This window comes from Marmota flaviventris, chromosome 3 (assembly GCF_047511675.1).
Source record: "Marmota flaviventris isolate mMarFla1 chromosome 3, mMarFla1.hap1, whole genome shotgun sequence".
In the NCBI taxonomy this organism is placed as follows: domain Eukaryota; kingdom Metazoa; phylum Chordata; class Mammalia; order Rodentia; family Sciuridae; genus Marmota; species Marmota flaviventris.
The window spans coordinates 140396878-140418848 of record NC_092500.1 but is presented as its reverse complement, the minus strand read 5'-3'; positions in this window follow the sequence as shown (position 1 = coordinate 140418848).

The window sequence follows — 21971 nt, the reverse complement described above, 5'->3', positions numbered from 1 at the left end:
AATAAATCAGGGATTAAGGAAGTAAATGGGTCTGAATTCCATATTTGATTTTATCCTGCATCCAAGCAGCTGTTAGAGAAATTGTGATGGAGAATCTCTCAGTTGCCTTTGGTGAGCTTGATTTGCCACCTGGATGCTAATTGAAGAAGGGGAAGCAGGTTTTTAGAAAGAGTAAAAGTTTGTGTCAAAGTTGCCACCATGGTTTGGATGTGATTTGTCCCCTGGAGGTTCTTGTACTAGAAGCTTGGTCCCCAGGGTGGCAATGTTGAGAGGTGGTGAAACCTTTAAGAATGGGGACGTACTGGGAGGTAATTAGGTCACTGGGGTATCACCATTGGAAGAGATTAATGTAGTTCTCCTGAATCCAGTTAGTTCTCATGAGAATGGGTTGTTAATATTTTTGTCACTCTTAGACCTTTTACTATACGGCCCTTCTTGACTTCTTACTCAATGGATGCTCCACAAACAAGCAAGTAAGAAAACACAAACACACACACACACACACATCATCTCAGATAATTTTCAGTGAGAAGGTGTCCATTAGACCTATTTTGGTTTTCTGCGTTTCATGATCTCATCACTATTTGGCTTCTTCAAATCTGAGGAAAGAGGAAAAAACTAAATTCAGAGAGACTTGCAGGAAGGCTTTATTTCTAGTGTTTGACAAGAAAGGCCCTTTGTTTTGATACTGCTAGTGTGCAGTTCCCTTTCTTAAATGAATCCCTTAGTCCACATGTTTCCCCCTCCACACAGCCAGAATTACTAGGAAGAAATCTCCTTTTGGAGTTCACTCAGAGACTCAGAGAATTTTTCAAGGTCTCAGTCTTTGAGAGTAAGCTGTGTCCTATTGTCATTGTTAGTTCTCTGTGAATCCGGGTCTTGAGGGGTTTCCTTACTATCTTTCCTTTTTCATTTTGCCCTGAACTGGACATTTTATTTGTGACAGCTTGGAATTGTTTGAGCCCTGGGCAGATCTCAAATACTCATCACCTTATATGTCTGACATTGTGTTTACATAGGTTAAATTTGGGGAAAATGGTTTCTCTGGAACTGTGGATTCCAGAATTCCAGTCAGGAGATAAATAATGGTGCACATGCTCCTTTAGAGAAGGAAAAGGACCAATCCAGCTATGTGCATCTGAGGAGGGTAATAGTTTCTGTAGTGTTGTCTTTTTTGGGCAATGCTCATGAAGATCTTCTCTTTCATTCTTGTGTACTAGAGCAAAGACTCTGCAAATGTCCATTTCCTGGTACATAATGATGTTTTGCCTGGTTCTCAAAGGTACTTTGGCCACTGGTTATGTGCAAAGATTTTGGCTATTCTATTTTCAAACAGCCGTGGTCTGTTAGATCTAACCATCAATTTAATGGCGCCAAGGGCCATCAAAACAAAGAAAATTACACAGTCAGTCAGTCTTTCTTTTATGAAGGGAATCATTTTCATCTCATTGTGGTACAATGAGATGTACCCCCAACGCTTCTCAAACATCATTCACACAAGAGGGTGAACCAAGAATGCGGAGGTCATTTTATTTTCGTTATCTTTGTTTCAACGGTAGAAAGACTTTTCCATGGAATCACTTCTATTTTTTTTAAACATGTATAATGTGGAAGAAACTGAGTAGGAAACAATAGCTTTCCAGAAAGAGAAGGAAAGAGTGAGCCTAGGGATGGTGAAGAATGAGGTGCCCATGGGAAGGTCAGGGGCACACCAGGGTGAGGGAGACAGAAAGGGTTGCACACCTGTCTACAGGAAGCTTTCACTTGGCAATTTTAAAGTGTTTTAGAATCATACTTTAATGGAATACAGCGAAAGGTAGCATGAAAAGAAAACATCTTCATAAAGAGCAAGAAAATAAAATGTCACTTGATTCAACTGAATATTTCGTAGGAAAAATTATATGATTAAACTGTGGCCATGGACATTTGGTTTAAAATTTTATTACTTAAAATGGATAAGCATTTCCAAAGTGCTAATCAGTTTGAACCACAATTATATCAAAGGAATGAATGGGTCTCTTGTCATTTGCTTTGGGATGCCTTTTAACCAGAACACAAACTAAGTTTGATTGAAAAATAATCTTTTTATGTAGTAACAGCTTTTACCTAGTAATTTGAAGTTTTTTGATTTCTTACTATAGTTTGTGCCCTTGTGCTTGCTATGTGTCTGTGTCTGTGTCTAAGTCTACATCTATAAGTATCTGTGTATCTCTAGCATCTATCTGTGTATTTGTCTTGGAGAAGATAAACTGATACTAAGTTATCCCCTATAAATTCTTTTAGTGTCTTTCATTTCTGCTTTATTTTTTTTTAAACTCCATTTACCTTTTTCTCTCTTTTTATTTTGAGACAGGGTATCACTATGTTGCCGAGGCTGGCCTTGAACTTGTAATCCTCCTGCCTCAGCCTCCTGAGTTACTGGGATTACAGGCATGTACCACCATGCCCAGCCCCCATTCTTTATTGTAGCTTCTCTTTAGGTTTCTGTAAGACTATTATTATGTTTACCCCTTCATTTTCATGTTACAGTTCTTTTACCAATCATTGGCTCCCTTTCTTTATGTGACAACCTCATTACAATGCAGTTAGGGTCTGCTTTTTCTCAATCATCTATGACTACGTTCACTTACATGTCCCTACCCTCAAGTGTGATATTATTAGGTAGTAGCTAGCAATGAACCGTGAAATGCAGGCCAGGTCACAAGTGTTCTTTAAATTACTTTAGGGTCTACAAAGAAACTATTAGAGCTAATAAATGAATTCAGCAAAGTGGCAGGATATAAAATCAACACGCATAAATCAAAGGCATTCCTGTATATCAGCAACAAATCCTCTGAAATGGAAATGAGGACAACCACTCCATTCACAATATCCTCAAAAAAAATAAAATACTTGGGAATTAACCTAACAAAAGAGGTGAAAGATTTATACAATGAAAACTACAAAACCCTAAAAAGAGAAGTAGAAGATCTTAGAAGATGGAAAAATATACCCTGTTCATGGATAGGCAGAACTAACATCATCAAAATGGCGATATTACCCAAAGTTCTCTAAAGGTTTAATGCAATGCCAATCAAAATCCCAACGGCATTTCTTGTAGAAATAGAGAAAGCAATCATGAAATTCATATGGAAAAATAAAAGACCCAGAATAGCAAAAGCAATTCTAAGCAGGAAGTGTGAATCAGGCGGTATAGCGATACCAGATTTCAAACTATATTACAGAGCAATAGTAACAAAAACAGCATGGTACTGGTACCAAAACAGGCGGGTGGACCAATGGTACAGAATAGAGGACACAGAGACTAATCCACAAAGCTACAACTATCTTATATTTGATAAAGGAGCTAAAAGCACGCAATGGAGGAAGGATAGCATCTTCAACAAATGGTGCTGGGAAAACTGGAAATCCATATGCAACAAAATGAAACTGAATCCCCTTCTCTCGCCATGCACAAAAGTTAACTCAAAGTGGATCAAGGAGCTAGATATCAAATCAGAGACTCTGCGTTTGATAGAAGAAATGTTGGCTCCGATCTACATATTGTGGGGTCGGGCTCCAAATTCCTTAATAGGACACCCATAGCACAAAAGTTAATAACAAGAATCAACAAATGGGACTTACTTAAACTGAAAAGTTTTTTCTCAGCAAGAGAAACAATAAGAGAGGTAAATAGGGAGCCTACATCATGGGAACCAATTTTTACTCCTCACACTTCAGATAGAGTCCTAATATCCAGAGTATACAAAGAACTCAAAAAATTAAACAATAAGAAAACAAATAACCCAATCAACAAATGGGCCAAAGACCTGAACAGACACTTCTCAGAGGAGGACATACAATCAATCAACAAGTACATGAAAAAATGCTCACCATCTCTAGCAGTCAGAGAAATGCAAATCAAAACCACCCTAAGATACCATCTCACTCCAGTAAGATTGGCAGCCATTATGAAGTCAAACAACAAGTGCTGGCGAGGATGTGGGGAAAAGGGTACTCTTGTACATTGCTGGTGGGACTGCAAACTGGTGCAGCCAATTTGGAAAGCAGTATGGAGATTCCTGGGAAAGCTGGGAATGGAACCACCATTTGACCCAGCTATTGCCCTTCTCGGACTATTCCCTGAAGACCTTAAAAGAGCGTACTACAGGGATACTGCTACATCGATGTTCATAGCAGCACAATTCACAATTGATAGACTGTGGAACCAACCCAGATGCCCTTCAATAGATGAATGGATTAAAAAAATGTGGCATTTATACACCATGGAGTATTACGCAGCACTAAAAAATGACAAATCATGGAATTTGCAGGGAAATGGATGGCACTAGAGCAGATTATGCTTAGTGAAGCTAGCCAATCCCTAAAAAACAAATACCAAATGTCTTCTTTGATATAATGAGAGCAACTAAGAACAAAGCAGGGAGGAAGAGCAGGAAGAAAAGATTAACATTAAACAGATACATGAGGTGGGGGGAAAAGGGAGAGCAAAGGGAAATTGCATGGTAATGGAGGGAGACCCGCATGGTTATACAAAATTACAAATAAGAGGTTGTGAGGGGAATGGGAAAATAAACAAGGAGAGAAATGAATTACAGTAGATGGGGTAGAGAGAGAAGATGGGAGGGGAGGGGAGGGGAGGAGAGATAGTAGAGGATAGGAAAGGTAGCAGAATACAACAGTTACTAATAGGGCATTGTGTAAAAATGTGAATGTGTAACCGATGTGATTCTGCAATCTGTATTTGGGGTAAAATTGGGAGTTCATAACCAACTTGAATCTAATATATGAAATATGATATGTCAAGAGCTTTGTAATGTTTTGAACAACCAATAAAAAAAATAAAATAAAAAAGTAAAAATCTATTAAGCGCTGTTTCATCTAAACCACAGCAAATGATTATTTTAAAATTTGTAACTAGCAAGCCTGTAATCTTATAAGTATAATGCTAACTCAGAATCATATGAGAATCTTATTAAAAGCAAAAACCGAACTTAAGATGAGGGTTGTATCTAAAATTTTGGAGGTTTGGGAATCAGCATTTCACCATCTACTTCAGTTGGTTCTTAATACATGCTAAAGTGGGAAACTCACATTCCTACATAGTATAATATTAATGAAGGGAGTAGGCATATGAAATTATGAATAAGTAACTTGATGACATGGCTTAAAATTAACTATGCAAACCAACACAGATAAAAGAAGAAAAGAAAAATCTGACATTTGTGCATGGTGAGAGACTTAAACATCCCTGCTCCCAAGGGTACAAATATATATTCAAACAATATGGGCATTGAATAACCTGGGCTGGCGAAAAGAGAAAAATAATTCTTTTCTAAGTATAAAATTAATCTATTTTCAATATTCAAGTATGTTTTTGATCACAGAGAAGATCATTTACTATGATTGATGTTAAAAGTTCAGTTAAAATTGAAGAATGAGGGGTTGAAATGTAGCTCAGTGGCAAAGTAATTGTCTTGCATTGTGAAGCCTTGGATTTGATCCCCAGTTCCAAAAGAGAAAAGATATATTTTTTTTTTCTGTAGGGACAGAAAGCAGGATCATTCTAAAGCTGGGGAGGAGAGGAGGTTCTGATTGTAAATAAATGCAAAGTAAATTTTTGGAAAGTGATGGAAGTTCTTTAAAACCGGACCATGAAAATGGTGGCACAAGTGCATAAATGAACTAAAAATTATTTAACTTTACATTTACACTGGTCAAATCTTATGTTCTATAAATTATAACCAAATAAAACTGCTAAAAGCTTAAATATATATATATATATATATATATATATATATATATATATATATATATATATATTTTTTTTTTTTTTTTTTTTTAAGAATGAGAACAGTTAATTTAAGTAGAATTTCACAGGTGTGGCCAAACCAACTACTTGAGGATCTTCTCACTTATTTTAGGAACTTTTCATTTCTGTGCCTGGGAAATGATTCTCTATGAGCCTTTCATGCTTTGAGGTGCCATGTGAACAGAGACTAGAGACTAGCAACCTTTGTTCTTGATTATATTTTCAAGGATATTCACACTTGGAACAGCCTTGAAAGTTAGAAGTGGTGTTCCCTTCTGAGAAAAAGGAAAGGAATTTTTTGCTGTCTAGGAAAATTAAGGAAATGTGTCCTTTCAGGGCAAAATTTGAGCAAATTTATTTGTAGTCTACTATGAAGGATTAGGGTTTCCTAGGAAGAAAATCCATTTGTACCTAGCTAGCATCTCCCTGGTCCACTCAGGGTCACTCTTGTGGGACTTAGGGAGCTTGGGAAACAGATGGAACACAAAATTTAAGCTGTCTGATGCTTGGCATGAGCAATGAAGTCTTTCTTTGACTTAGAGGTGTTTTATGTCTTCCGCCAGCATCCACAGAACAATAATAAAGTAACTTTTACACTGCAAGTAGAGTAAACCCTTAGGCCCTTTATAATTGACAATGCCTCAACCATTTCCACAAAATTGAAGAATTAGAGAACGTAGCTGTTTACGTCCTTATGTTTTACATCTGGGTTTATACGATAGATGCCTCAGTACCTCTCTTTAGTATGGAATAGTTCACCAAACATTGAATGGACACAGTTATCTAGTAGATATTTTCCAAGGTCTAAAGAATCCAAAGATAAATAAAACATGATTTTTGACCCTGAAATGCTTCCAAGTCATTCAGTATGCAATACATAAATGATATATTTTCATAGTATGGAATATATGTTATGACAACAATATTCAAAGGGTGTTTTATGAGCTCACAGAAGTGCACCTATCTCAGCTTGTTGTGAGAAGCCAGGAGAAGCTTCTGGAATGAGATGTCACTAAGCAGTTTCCAAGGAGGTATATGAAGACAAATGAAAAGATAATTTTATAACAAAGCAACATAGACAAATATAGAAAAATATAGCACAATGCCTAATCAGGGATCTAAACACAATCTGGTATTGCTAATTTGTATTAGTGTTGTATGGCGGTAGGAAGTTAAAGATGGAGCTTACTTGAGTTGGAGCAACTTAGACTTTATCCTTAGTTGACTGACTCTAGACTTTTTGATTCTGTATTCATTTACTAAAACTTTTAAAACTCATTTCTTTCAATATACTGTGTTTTCTGTGTATTAAATGTTAGCCATTTATTTTATTTTGTAGGAAAAAAAATAAAAACATGACATTTCTAATATGTTCTTCAAGATCCCAGTTGATTTTTTCACGCCCCTTAAGGACTTTTATGCTGTTTACAGGTTCTAAATAAGGACATGGGGGAGATCACAGATTTGCCTTTTCAGTCATTCATTGTTTCCACTCTGTGGATAGAGTTCAGGGTGACAGAATTGGCAAGAACAATAGTAACCAAAATGTTGCAATAGATCAAGTAAGACAAAATGGTGACTCAGAGAAGTCATGGACGTGGAACGAAGGGATAGATAAGAAATAATGTCTATTGAGTAGGAGTAGAGGGTGGATCTGAGAGGTAGGGGTAAAGAACAGAGAAGAAATTGTTGTACATTTTGTTTAGGTGGCTAGAAGAATAGTAGCGGTGTTTAATGAGACAGAATTCAGTAGATAAAAGGACTTGAGGTCATCTTTTCAAAGATTCATTTCCTTTCACTTTTCTTTGTACATGTCATCCAAACTTTGCCTGTGGCTTTCTCCTAAACAACATGTGTTGCTCTCCTTTCTTTTCCAAATCTCTATACTTCAGCTCAATCTGTGTTCATTAGTGAATACATTGTTTTTCTCCTGAAATGTCAAAGTCCCCCTTTCAAGTACCTTCTTTGTTATTTGTTACACAGTGTCTTTTATTTTAATTTTCTATATGGCTTGTTTTTTTTTCATGGTAAAGACAAATACACACACACACACACAAACAGACACATTCATTCACTTCAGACTCTGCTACTTTTTAGAACAAATAACCTCAAAGTTTCAGTGGCTTACAATAAATAAAATTTATTTTCGCTCAGGCAATTTCATTTTATTTCATGTTACTTTCATCCCAATGTACACGTCAACTTGGGACCCAGAACAAAACAACCATTCAAGTACAAGTGGTTTACTTTGTAGATATTCCTATGAGAATAAGTCAGACAGGGAAGGAAATAAAGATTAAAAAGTCTTTACTTACAAGTGAGTTACTACTATGGAGAACTAGAACTTAATCCTCCTGTAGAATTCAAGGATCCAGGGTAAAATATGTACCTAAGTAATCCCACCCCAGGATCAAGGGAGTTGTGATATTTATACAGCAATTTCCATCAAGTATTGCTTGAGACTATGCCTAGGGATTCTTCAGTACTTTGGGTCTAGAGAAGGTAACCAAAAGGGCTTAAGAGTCAGAGAAAGGCCTCATGCTGTCATTTGTAAATCTGTCAGGCAAAATTGATGTGGTGAGAGTAAAAATATAGAAAGAAACCAATAAATTTATTAAGAAATAAGCAAAGAAATGGGGGGGGGAACCACTTTTGAATTAATTCAATAATTTCATTCTTACCACTATTTCTTGACCTTTTTTTTTTTCTACCATCTACTTGTGACAGCTAATGTGAAAATCTTATGGTGTGCATTAATTTGAATCAAATATTTGTAATCAGTAGAACACACCATACTTTTATATAGTCTTCAGGCTATTCGTCCATCTTTCCTGACTTTCTCTGTGTGTGAAATCTGACTGAGGAGTCACATTCTGTCTCAGATAATATCTTTTAAATAAAGACTTCCCAAAACTTCAGTCAGAATCAATCACTCCCTATTGGGTGTTCTTGTAAAATGTTACCTATACTTTTTCCATCTTACTATGTTACATTATACTTTATAACTGTCTCTTTAAAAATAGTGAACATTCTTCAAAGTCTGAATTGTGCCTTGCTTACTTTCACTTATCTTGCAATTGTCACCCAATAAAGGCTTGCTCACATTATCAGTAAATATACAAATAGGTGCAACTAAAATTTCCTTGAAATTATGAAAGTTGATCTTGCTTTGGAAAAATAACGAATGCCTTCCATTTTTAAATGTACTTTTATAAATTTCTTAACAACTATTTCATATGTATAGAGCAGTTTAATTCTATGTAAAAAGGAATTTGGTTACATATAGCATTACATATTTTTATCAAATGAGCATCACTTTTTACATTAGCTTTTTTGTTGTTGTGAACAAAATACCTGACAAGAACAACTTAGAGGAGGAAAAATTTACTTGGGGCTCACATTTCAGAGGATCAGTCCAGGTGAAGCAGAACACCATGGTGGAAGGGCTTAGCAAAGCAAAGCTGCTTACCTCTGGGCAGTGAGGAAGCAGAAAGAGGGGGAGTCAGAAGCAAGATATAATACCTAAGAGCATGGCCCCATGACCTACCTCCTCCAGCCCTGCCCCCCTTCCCTACAGTTAACCCCCAGTACAGTAGTCCTTTCTTATTAATCAATTCAGTAAATTGATTAATTATGAATCCATCAAACTCATCAAACTACTGATTAGGTTACAGCTCTTATAGTCTAACATTCTCTGAAAATTCCTGCATTAACACAGAAGTTTTTTTTTTGGGGGGGGGGGGAGGAGGAAAGGGGAGTCATATCATATCCAAACCATAATGATTTTTCAAAGAATTTCTTAAAAGAATTGAATGAATATTAATTAATGAATATTACAGAGTCCTTGGACAGAAAACATTAATGAAATTGCTTAAATGTATTATTTGTTATTTTGTAGAATAGGAATTTCTAATACAAAAAGTATAAGAAGTACTTCATAACTTAAGAGCATCCACTTAAAGTTGTAAAATAGAGCTAGTTATATTATCATTTAATGTTTCATATGAATAGCAAATTGATATCAATGAGAAACTTGAATATTTGGGAATGATGCACAAATTGTTCCTATGTGGTCTCTGTCTTAAGTTTTGGCTGTGCTCAATATATCTGGCTATAAAATTCTTTAAAATTCTATATAATTTAGAAAGCAAATCCAATGTATGTACAGCTGAATTTCCCTTGAGACAATTTATTACAGGAGAAATTCCACTGACAAGTATCTTGCAGCCCATAAGGTGCACAGAGCATTCAGAAAAGTTATGGTAGGGGAAAAAGAAAAGTCATTGGAACTACATTGCCTTAATTAAAGTTTTGGAGCAGGCTTTCCAACAACCAAAACCACCTTCAATTTGCCTTTTTGCGGTAGTATTTATCATTTATGAAAAGAAATTCCAACCCTTATTTTCTTGCTATAATTAGTCAAGGTTCATGGTCAAAATAGATTGCTCCCAGAATTACCACAAGTGGTCTTTGGGCAGCAGCAGAACTGTATTGGAATACTTATTTGTTTGTGTGTTTAATATATAGCTTTACCCATCTTGAGGCAGAACTGCACGTGCTGGTCTTGGTTTTGATGAATGAGATGTGGTGCACAAATGGAGAAAAGGTAAATATCTCCCCAAAACATACCTCTGTGGTTCATAAATAATTTATGAAATTATTCAATGTGCTGTTGCAGTGGTCAGAGCCAGTTTCTCATATGGAGACAAGAGCTCTTTAATCACATCCTTTCCCTCTACAGAAAGAAGATTGGCATTTAACAGAGAGCAATAAGCCAAGAACAGGATAGGAGTATGACTGTAAACGTGAATTTCTGATTAGAAGAGGAGTCGACTATCATTTAGAGACCTTGAAAGTTGACTGCCAATTTCCTGAGCCTACATAGTAATAGCAATGATATCTTAAATATATCTAAGTATTTTCTCCATAATGTCCTGAAAATAGTTTTAATCTATTACCAGCATTTTATAGATCTTTTTAACAAGTAGAAAGTGAGCACACACTATCTCTGTGTTCCATAATCAGAAAATATCACCACTTTCCTGGGACAAAAATACGTAAGTTTAAAATTTTAGTGCTAGTCCAGCAGTCACAATTTATCAATAGTACTTTTTATTATTATTAGCACATATTATACAAATGCATGGCATTCATGATGCTATTTTCATACACTCAGTCATGGTTAATTGATGATGTTCATCCACTCCTTCTCTGTACCCCTGCCCCATCTTAGGCCCTAGTAATCAATCCTCTGTTTCTGCTTTCAGTCTTCTTCTTCTCTTTTAAGTTTCTACACATGAGAGAAAACATGCGACACTCGTCTTTTTGTGTCTGGCTTATTTCACTTAACACGATGTCTACCAGTTCCATCCATTTTGCTGCAAATGACAAGATTCATTCTACTTTGTAATATTCAACTATGTATATATACCACATTTTCTTGATCCATTCATCTGTTGACTAGCATCTACTCAGAGTCTATAACTTAGCTATTGTAAATAGTACGATAGTAAACATGGTTATGTAGGTATCTGCTTTGCATGCTGACTTTATTTTCTTTGGATATACACCCAGGAGTGGTACATACTGTTGGTGGGAATGTAAATTAGTACAACCATGATGAAAACAGTATGGAGTTATCTCAGTATTTGTATTTTTGTGTTTTCAGTGATAACTATTCTAATTGGGATCATATGGTATCTCAATGCAATTTTGATTTGCACTTTCCTGATGGCTAATGATATTGAAGTTTTTTTCACATCTTTATTGGCCATTTGTATTTCTTATTTGAGAAATAATATAATTTGTCTATTTTTAAGTTGTAATACTTACATTTTTCTGAGTTCTTCATATTCTGTATATTAACCCTCTATCAGATCAATAGCTGCTAAATATCTTCTCCCATCTGTAGGATATCTCTTCACTCCATTGATTGTTTCCTCTACTGAGCAGAAGTTTTTAGTTTGATGTAATCCTGTGTGTCAATCTTTGTTTTTGTTTCCTATGCTTTTGGAATACTATCTAGGATCTCATTGCCTTTATCAATATCTTGAAGTATTTCTCCTGTTTTTTCTCTGTTAGTTCCAGAATTTCAGGTCCTACATTAAGGTCTTAGATCCATTTTGAGTTGATTTTTTTTTTGTACAGGGTTAGAGATAGGGGTCAAGTTTCAATCTTCAACATGTCTGAAATACCCCAGGACCAGGTACCAGACAATTGAGAGCAGTCCCTATGCCCTATAGACCACTGAAACATCCAGCTCAGCCTGCGGATCCGGCCTTTGCCATTCTCTCCCATTAAAATAATAGAAAGTCTCCCAGCCCCCCCACAGCCTCTTCCTCTGCCTGCAACCAACTCTGGTGTGGCCCTGTGTGGCATGGCAAGCCACCCTTTTTTCTTGGAATTGCCAGTTGTACACTATCTTTTCAATGGCAATTTGTCATCTGCAGGATTCACCATTCCTGAATAAAAGTAAAATCTATATTGTAGAAAAGTGACCGACTTGCTCTCATCTCTGCCTTCTCTGTATTTCTGTCTTGTGTGTCTTCTAAGGACACTTATCCTTGAATTTAGGGACCACCTAGATAATACAAAATGATCTCATCTGAAGATCCTTAATTTTATAACTAATGAACTCTTTTCCAAACCAGACCATAATTATAGGTTCCTGGAATAAGACATGGACTTACCTTTTGGGGGACAAATAGCCCAGTACAGAAAGAAGACTATGTATTCAGCTCTCTGGAATTTGAAAAGAGGCTTCTTTTCTTGCCTTGATCATGGGCTGAAAGGGAAGCCAAGAAGGGCTTTGTTTTGATATTATTGTAGGCCTTGATCTAGACATACAACAAAGCTTTCTCTGTTTCACCCCAGTGGAGCACGATACAGAGAATTGATTGCCTGTAATCAGAAACTGGATCATTTTTCTTGGAATGTATTCATGGCTTCTCTTCCTTGAAATCTTAACAGAGTACGGTGAGGACAGTCGCTGATGGTACTCCCTCAGCCCTCAGTGCTCCCAAGAACATCACGCTCTTGTTACCGCAGCAGTGTACAAGTCAGCAGCCCAAACCAGCAGGTGGGAAGGACAGGCCTGGGAACAGCTCTCAACCATGATGAAGGAAATTAGCACATCAGGACTCCCAGCTCGATGCTCCATTGGTGGAACAATTTCGAGACCATTTCTCAACAGTTTTTCAGAGGTACCAGTAGAAGTAATCTCAGTTTCTTATAATACCAACCCATTACCATACCCTACAGTTGCTTCTTTTGTCTCATTTCCACATTTTCTAAGTGCATCTTGGGACCAATTCCCAAATGAGCAATTTGCACTTGTGTTCTGAAGACCCAACACCTAGGTAAACCTAGGGATCCTAGCACACAGATTCTCAGAATGAGATTCTGGGGATTAGATCATGAGGCAGCTACATAGCAACAAAGACTCTGTTGCTAGCTGTCATTTGAGTGGTGATAACTACTGGCATCCCTGGCAACATGGTTTGTGAGTCTCACCTGTAGGAATATTAGAGAAGGGAAGAGAGGTGGAAGGGTTTCTACAGCTCAATGAAACAGTTTGGATATCCAGACGACAATGGGTTACTACAAATAATGTGGAGCCCTCTGTTTCTTTTCAATATCCAATAAAGCCCTGCCCTGAATATTTAACGATATTCTCCCTCCTGAGAATGCAGAATATGATGAATGTCAAATCCAGGCTCAATTTTAAGAATGATGTTACAAAAGAGGCTGTATATTAATTTCCTAGGCTTGTTGTAAAAAATCATCCCAAACCAGGTACCTTGAAATAATAAGAATTTATTATTTCACAGTTCTGGAAGCCAGAATTCAAAACTAAGATACCAGCAGGACCAAGTCATGCTGCCTCCAGAGGTTCCAGATAGTTTTCACTTCTTGCTTCTGTCACCGATGGCATTTCTTGGCTTGTGCCTGTGTCACTGAAATCTCTGCCTCTGTCCTCATATGACTTTGTGTCTTCTCTTCTATGTGTCTCTGTTATGGACACTTGTTATTATATTTAGGGATCATATGAATAACTCAAGATGGTCTCATTGTGAGATTCTTAATTATATCTGCAAAGACTATTTTTCCAAATAAGGTCAAAATCAAAGGTTTTAGGGACTAGAGCATAGATAGATATGTCTTTTGAGGGGACCATCATTTAACTCACTACAGGCTAAATTTATAGTCCGAAAAGGGCTTCTACACAAAGTAAGGAACTTCATTTTAAAAATAAAGAGAGAGAGAGAGAGAGAGAGTCTTGAGATGTGGAATAGGATCATGTGGATGGAACATTCAACTAATTCCTCTGGATTCTAGGAGTCTTTGGAAATGACTCCTTCCCATCTCAGGTTCAAGATGATGCAAAGTCTCTCTTGGCTTCTTGCATGAAAATAAGTCTAAGTCTGTTACAGACGTCTTTGTCTGAGACTATCTTTCACTTACTTCTTGCTTTCTGTATTTATCTATTTTCACTATTTTTAAAAATTTCTTTCTTTGTAAAAAATTTTTTTTAGTTGTTGATAGACCTTTATTTTATTTATTTATATGCAGTACTGATCCTTGAACCCAGTGCCTCACACATGCCAGGCAAGTGCACTACCGCTGAGTCATAACCCCAGACCAGTATTTTAAAAATTTTCTTAAATAAGATATTTACATGACTTATTCATTAAAATTTCTTCAAAAAACAGTCTTTGAATAAAAATTAGTAATGCTTCCATTTTATTTTAGTCAGAGTTTTACTTTATTTTCTTCTATATTTTGTTGGCATTTAAATATTTTTCTTGTGTTTATGTTAGTATCATTATTAAAGACCACAGAATATTTTCTGGGTATAGATTTACCTGCATCATATAGGTATTTATTTTTTTATTTTGGGGGAATACCAGGGATTGAACTCAGGGGTATTCAACCACTAAGCCACATCCCCAGCCCTATTTTGTATTTGATTTAGAGACGTGGTCTCACTGAGTTGTTTAGCCCCTCACAATTGCTGAGGCTGGCTTTGAACTCACGATCCTCCTGTCTCAGCGTCTCTGAGCCACTGAGATTACAGGTATGCACCATCCTGTTGGCAGACTTTTGATGTGTAGTTGTTTATATTATAGTTCTTTTAAATATATTTGCCAACAAATATATTTAAAAGAACTATAATGGCCCTTGTGAAGCTTTTTGAAAAATGCGTTCTTTATAGCATTTTGAAGTTTTATTTATTTTTATTTTTTCTTCATTTTAATAAAGAAATGCTGTTGGTACTTTTTTAAAATACTTTTTGGAAAGGAGATTTTTTTTGGTGGTCTTTTCTGGTTTGAAATAGGATGAAGTTTTTTTTTTTTTTGTTTATTTGTTTTTGGATGATCTGTGGATTCGTGAATTCTTCAGATAAAAAGGGCATTTTATATTTTTAAGTTGCCAGGCTTGATATACATCCATTAGAAAAACCATTTAAGTATGTTATTTAAGTTTGGTTCACTGATGTTTGTTCAGTAGTAGATTTTTAAGCACTCCTGGAAACAAAGTTCTCTTATCTTTGAAAATTCAAAATCAGTTTATGCTGCATTTCTGCTTGAATAAAAGTATGGTTTGGTACAAAATTCCTGGGTTGCTCTTTCTTGCTGCAGAAATTTCATGGATATCAACCCACCCATTTGTGAATATGGCTAACCCACTGTACCTGTGATTACAGATTCAACTTAGGCATCAGACTAACATGAAACAGACAGGCTTTCATCTGACAGGCATTTAGTTAGTTTTGAAGAAGGATAAAGGCTAAGAGACATCAGCTGTATCTTGGGATTCCTAGCAGCAACTTTTTTTTTCAAGTAGGGCTCATGGTCCATAGATGGCCAACTCCATTATTCTGAACCCATGGTGAGGCAGAACATCATGCCAGAAGGGTATGGAGTAGGAAAGTATCTCAGGACACGATGATAAAGAAGCAGAGAGAGCTCTCTCTCTTTTTTTTTTTCTTCTGGTTGTATATAAAGTTTATTCATACCATTCATGTCTTCATACATGCACTTAGGGTAATGATATACATATCTCATTCCACTATCTCTTTTACCCCCATATCCTCTCCCTTCCCTCCCACCCATCTAGTGTTCCTCTAATCCTCCCATGCTCCCCCTCCCAATCCTACTAGGAATCAGACTCCTTACATCAGAGATAACATTTGGCTTTTGTTTTGGGGGGGATTAGCTAACTTCATTTAGCATTATATTCTGCAACACCATCCATCCACCTGCAAATGTCATGATTTTATTCTCTTTTAATGCTGAGTAATGTTCCATTGTTTTTATATACCACATATATCCTTTTGTCTCTTCCCTCCTATTTTCCAGTTTCTTTTTTCAATCCTTCCTTTTTTTGAGGATGGGTAGAGGTAGAGAGTATTGCCAGAATTGTATTTTCCTAAAGCCCTTCCTGTTTCTTCTTTTTCACCCTGGATCATTGCATGTGTATTTATGAATGTGTGTGTAAAAGAATTGCAAAAGTTGCATGTACACTTTAGTAAGTAGATGGCCAGCCAATGCTATGTAACACCTGCACAGGTGAAGTAGAGATGGTCCCCAGCTTATGTTCAACTTTATGATGCTGTGAAAACACACTCATGTAATCATTTTGGTTTTCACTTTCTGTACAGTATTCAATAAATAACATGAGATATGCAACTTTTTATTATAAAAATAGGCTTTCTGTTAGATGATTTCTCCTACTGTAGGCTAACATAAAATATCTGACCACATTTGAAGTAGGCTAGGCTAAAGTAGGATGTTTGGTTGTTCAGGTATATTAAGCGCATTTTTTACTTAAGATATTTTCAACCCCTGATAGATTTATTCAAACACAACCCCATCATTATTCACTGAGCATCTGTATTGCCAACACCTCAGCATCTTTGAAGGGGTCCCTCCCCATTTACAACATTACTCTTGCCCTCCAATCTCAAAATCCCCCATAGGCAAACACTTTTCTGCCTTAAGTACAATCATTTCTTAATTTTGCTACTTATATTTTCATTACTAAAAAAGGTTGCCCTCCTTATTTTCTTGTTCTTATTGTAGATATCTTATTGTATCTTCAAGGATATTGGAAAAAGTTTTAAAAATGTAACTTCTGTTTCTGCAATTTCTCTTTTTCTACTGGGTACCTTACATCTCTTTGATCCTGTTCCACTTAACTAAAAGTTTGTCTCAAATGCCTATTGATTTCCATTTTTAAGAGGGATGAACCAGCACATCATTGAAAGTCCAGTATGTGTGTGGATTTTTTGGTACGTGGACTCTTAAGTGGAGTGAGCCTTTTCTATAGGGCATTAGCAAACTTCAGTGATTAGAGGACAATCTCTTTCTTTGGCGGTCATGTCTGACTACACCCTTCTGGGAGGAGACAGGAAAAGGCTTGTGTTTCACCATTTAAAATGCATGTTATCTGAGGCTGGGTTGTGGCTCAGCGGTAGAGCTGCTTGCCTAGCACGTGCAAAGCCCTGGGTTCTGTCCTCAGCACCACATAAATAAAGATATTGTGTCCAACCACAACTAAAAAATAAATATTAAAAATAAAATAAAATGCATGTTATCTATAGGACACAATGATGCATGCCTGTAATCCCAACAACTCAGGAGACTGAGGCAGGAGAATTGCAAGTTTGAGACCAGTCTCAGCAATTTGGACCCTAAACAACTTAGTGAGGCTCTAAGCAACTCTCTTAAAAGGTTCTTAGCAAGAACCTGTCTCAAAATAAAAAAAAAAATCATGTTATCACTTAAGTCCTCAACTTTAGCTTCATACTTTCATAGTTCAACCAATCTACTTTGGTCCTGTGAAAATCAGAGGAATGTTACAATGAAAGCAACACTGAAATTGCTTTTCAAAATTCCAAAGTGGAAGGCACTATGGACACAGTACTTGTGCAACATTCTAGCGCTTACTTAAAATATAAACTTTGGTCCTTTGAATTTTGTTAATGGCATCTGGGAGGACATAAAGGACCAAATAATTACATGGTGCCCAGAGGCTCAAGATACACAGCAATAGCTACCAAACTCCTTTTGTTATAGACATTGCCATTCTGTTTGCACAGTCTTCTCTTTTTTTCAGGCACCTATCACCTGTTTCTTGCCAACAATCAATAGCTTGGGCAAGCTCCCACTATTTCTGCCTTCTTTGGAACACTGATTTAGAACTATCTGAAACTATGTCTCTTGAATCACAATTCCTGAGTCCCCAGATAAAGCCCTTTTTACTTTTACAGTATCTGAGTTTGGATTGAGTGTCAGTCCTGTATATTTGATGGGTGTCTTCTGTCTAATTGCTTCAGAAGTGGAACGCTGGTACACTTTCTTGGAGAGCTGAGTGTGGGACTTCTTTCATACAGATATTCAGCCAATTCCCTCACAAAGTTTAGCTTCATATTTGCTGATGTATCAGTGACTCCAAGTTACAAAACTTTCTGAAATTCTCTGGGTGATTATTTTTTTCTTCTAATACTTATAATTTCCTTTATCCCACTAAATCAGTTACCATTAATCTTTTAAATGCCAAAGAAATATTCAATTTCTTGCCTGCTAATTTTACCTCTAATTCTTTTTCTCCTGTGTACTTATATGTTTGCAAAATTTCCTTGCTCTCCGTTTTGTTTATTTTCTTAAAGGAGAGTAGATTCACAAATGTGCTCAAACTATCACACTTGACCCCATTTTTAATCAGGGTAGTTGAAAAGGAAGTCTGTGAAAAGATTTCACCTTTTCATCTATTCTCTTTGCAGAATCTCTTTAATATTTTTATTACTGGTAATGTTTTGTATGCATGCCAAAATGGGACATTAGGAGTTGTCGAGTTCCAGGGTGGTGATATTAGACATTTATTTTAGTAGTGAAGCTAAATGTCCACATTATGCTGTCTCTTTAGAAGGTTTCACTCATACTTTTTTTCCCCGAATCAATGCAGAGATAACATTTATATCTCCGATTTTATGAGATTTTGCAGATGACATATGGTAGAACAGACACTTTCAAAGATAAAGGAAGGTTATAAAATTGTAGAGCTCGGTTACCTTATTCATGAACACGGTTCTCCTAATCTAATAAACTCAATATCTTAGCATCAGTAGGACTTTGAGATTTACCCATGACCAGTTTCTTCTTTCTTCCTTCCTTAAAGCCTTTGTTTTACTGTCCCATTTTTATTACTTTCAATTACTGAAGTTCAATTCTGGGACCAAGAACTCCTGAGGTGTTGGCCAATCACCGGATCCTCCCTACTGCCATTCTATTCTATCTGTTCAACCACTCCTCACATCTCAAGTTAAGGTCATTAACCTCACATCACGCTCCCTATTTCCCCTTCTATTGTCCTCAATTTTCCCAGTGTGGGTAATTCAAATGTAAATTGTCTTGGTCACAAAATACAAATTCCTTGTTCACTGAATACCCACTGATCTGCTTTTTGCCATCATCAGTTCTTTCTGGAGGGCACGTTGACATCCTCGATTCCAAAGGCAACCAGCTCTGCCATGCTACAACCTCCCTGTAGCTTTGAACTGCAGCCTCTCAACTCCAAGGAGGCCACCAAAAAAAAAAAAAAAAAGGTTTTTGCTTTTCCTTGTTTGACTACCTCTGCATCTCCTAATTATTTTAAAGAGAATGGTGGTGTGAAGGACAGAGACAACTTTTCTACATCTTGATTTTAAAATGTTAGTCCCGAATGCTTGAGATTAGAAGTGATTTTTTTTTTTTCCTAAACAGAGCATGGTTCCTTCACTATAAGCATCGCTGCCTAGGGAACATCTTAAGAGATGCTCCATTGTAGTAAAAGAACATGTTCTCTTTTTTTATTAATTTTTTTTATTGGTGCATTATAATTGTACATAATATAGGTCATTTTGACATATTTGTCCATAAACATACATAATTTAGTCACTTTTCTTCCACAGCACTTTGAAATCTGATGGTGCTGGGGTTAAACATGGTCCCACCTCTTATTAGCTTTATATTAGGATGGTAGGAATCCTCTCTTTACTTCTTTACTTGTGGGAACTGGATCCTATCTCCAAGAGTTGCTTAAAGGATTGAATGAAAACAATGCACTTCATATTCATGGTAGATAAGAAGCACCTTATAAAGAGTGATACTTTTTATCATCCATGGTGTAGACATTAGTTTGTGAGGATGCTCTAGGATTATTGTACTCTATAATTCAGTAGTGGCTTCATATGCTCTGAAAAACTTCTCTAGGATACTGATAAAAGAGTTTTCAGTGATAGTTTACCCCATTTTAGATACTTTTTTTTGAGCTGTCTAGCTCTGAAGAAAGAAAAAGACAGTTTAGATTTTTTGTAAAAAATTAGCTCATTTATTTTTCCTGTTCATATTTCATATCTGAGGGGAGACTCCATAAATCTCTCACCCTTGGCTTCCAAAAACCACAAATACACTTTTATATCTAGGGAGGAAGAGGGTAGCAGAAACTCAGCAGAAAACTCAGGTCTTCTTGTTTTCCAATACTTCCAGGCATCAATTCTTGTATAAAATCCCAAAGTGTTTCAGTTAGTGTTGAATATTGGATTCGGGCCAATCAACTAGATCATATTCCACTGAAAGGTCACATCTTCTAATTTCAATGTTTATGATGCCAAGTGAAATCTATAAATACCTGTTCAGAGTGTCATAAAATTGAAGATCATCTTCTCCCAGATGGATCATCAGGATCGTCACAGTATTTGGACAAGTCAACAGTCAACATTAGAACAGTAGGTGTGTGTGTGTGTGTGTGTGTGTGTATTGAATTTTAGGTACAGCTTAAGACATTTTACAGAAAATATTCTCAGGTATGGAAAACTTTTTTTCCTTTGAGATTAAAATAAATATAGTCTATTTCCTTGTAAGACATAATCTATCTTTGGGCCTTTAAACAAAAAGATTGTAAATTAATACAATCACTGTGGAAATCAGTATGAAGCTTCCTTCAAAAACTAGGAATGGTGGGGCTAGGGATGTAGCTAAGTGGTAGAGTGTTTGTCTCCCATGCACAAGGCCCTGGGTTCAATACTCAGAACCACCAACAGAATAAAAGTAGACTAGGAATGGAACCACCATGTATCTCAGTTATACCACTCTTTGGTATTTATCCTAAAGAATTAAAATCAATATACTATAGCAATACTGCATATCCATCTATATAGAAGCATAATTCACTATAGTCAAGTTATGAAACCAACTTACTTGTCCATCAGCAGATGGATGGGTAAAGAAATGTGGTATATATACACAATGGAGTTTTATTCAGCCATAAAGATGAATGAAATTGTGTCATTTTGCTGGCCAACAAATGAAACTGAAGAAGATCATGCTGATGCAATAAATGCAACTCAAAAAAAGTCAAGAGTCACATGTTTTCTTTTATAGGTGGAAACTAGAAATAAAAAAGTAAAAAAAATGACGGGTCTCTCCTGTAAATAGCAGAGACCAGTAGTATAGAGGAAGTAGACAAGAACAAGGGGGAAGGGAGGGAAAAAGGAGGTATTGGGGAATGAAACTGACCAAGTTATACTCTTATATTGTGCACATGCACAAATATGTAACAAAAAAAATCCCACTGTAATTTGTAATTATAATGTACCAATAAAAAAATTATTTTTGATTGTTATTTTCTCCAAGAAAGTTTTTATCTTTCAAATCAGAAGAGCTGATGATTCTTTTTCCTTAAATTTGTCCTTGATGCACTGATGTTTTTTAAAAATCTCCTCAAAATTTGAAAATTTATTTAAATCATTAAACTGCCTTTATCAAAAATGAAAACTTTCCATGGTCCCTGTTGTGATTTGATATGTTTCGCTAATTTCTGTTAGTAGTCTTGGATGTTTTCTAAACTGGTGAGTAGTGTGTACAAACTTGTCTGGGATAGTTCTGTTTTTCATAGCTGTTGTCACTGTGCCACATATTTGCCTCCCTGTCTTTTTCCAAAGAACTGGGTAGATCTTGGCTATCCTCTAAGATTTATTGTCTTTGAACTGCCACTTATTCTGAGCTGCTCACATCCATTAATCAGTCTGACTTACTGACTCTGGTGTTATCTACAATTGTGTGCTTATCTCAGATAGGTTGTGGCTAAAGTCCATTCATTATTTCTAGACTCTAAC